Below are 1,290 nucleotides of genomic sequence, written 5' to 3' on the forward strand. Positions count from 1 at the left end.
TGTACGGCCAAGTCCTTACTCCTGGTTATTCAAACAAATAAATTACCCTTTTATCTTAAGATATTTATTGTGTGTGTGTGTGTGCATCCTGATCACAGTGTTCCTGTCAAGGCCAGAGGACAACTCTGCAGAGTTCATTTTCTCCAGCCACCTTTGTGTGGGTTCTGGGGATCGGACGGAGTTCATCGGGCTTGGCAGCAAGCATTTTTACTCTCCAAGCCATCACACCAGGTGCTTGTTTTTTTTTAATTTAGTGAGTTTTAGTTTTAGATTTACGTATTTTATCTATGAGTGTTTGCCTCCTATGTCCTGTTTACCGTGAGGTCACACATGAGGAGGAATGACGTCATGTGCCATGGAACTGGAGTTACAGATGTTCTTGAACCATGAAGCTGCTAGGAACCAAACCTGGGTCCTCTACAGGAGAAACCAGTGCCCTTATCTGCTGAGTCACTTTCCAGCCTGGGGTGGGAGTTGTGGGGGGTATGGGGTGTGTGTGTGGGGTGGTATAGGTGTGTGTATGTGAGGTAGGGGGGTATGAGTGTGGGGGTTTGGGTGTGTGTGGGGGTATGGGTGTATAGGGGGTATGGGGTTTGGGGGGTATGGATGTGTGTTATAATTTACTCTCTAGATTTCCTTTTTAAAATGACTCTACAAAATGTTGATTTTATTAATTAATCTATTTCTTATTAAATATATTTTAATATATTTGTTAAAGTTACCTTTTATATATAACACAATAATGATAGTTATTATACAGCTGTATAATAATTTTTTTTTTTTGGTTTTTTGAAACAGGGTTTCTCTGTGGTTTTGGAGCCTGTCCTGGAACTAGTTCTTGTAGACCAGGCTGGTCTCAAACTCACAGAGATCCACCTGCCTCTGCCTCCCGAGTGCTGGGATTAAAGGCGTGTGCCACCACCGCCCTGCTATAATAATTTTTTTATTACAGGCTTTACACTCACTGTGGCCTCGCTTAGGGCTCTGATGTATGCAGCAAACACCATCTGAGCTACATCGCCGGGCCCATATTCTGATTTTTTTTATTTTTTGGAGCCTTGTCTGGTCTGGAATTCACTATGTAGACCGGGCTGACCTCAAACTCACAGAGATCTGCCTGCTTCTGCCTCCTGAGTCCTGGGATTAAAGGTGTGCGCCACTATGCCCAGTCCTACATTATGACTCTCGATGGTGTTATTTTTTTTTTTTCGAGACAGGGTTTCTCGGTGGCTTTGGAGCCTGTCCTGGAACTAGTTCTTGTAGACCAGGCTGGTCTCGAACTCACAGAGA

The sequence above is a fragment of the Microtus ochrogaster genome, unplaced genomic scaffold (assembly GCF_000317375.1).
Source record: "Microtus ochrogaster isolate Prairie Vole_2 unplaced genomic scaffold, MicOch1.0 UNK109, whole genome shotgun sequence".
Classification (NCBI taxonomy): domain Eukaryota; kingdom Metazoa; phylum Chordata; class Mammalia; order Rodentia; family Cricetidae; genus Microtus; species Microtus ochrogaster.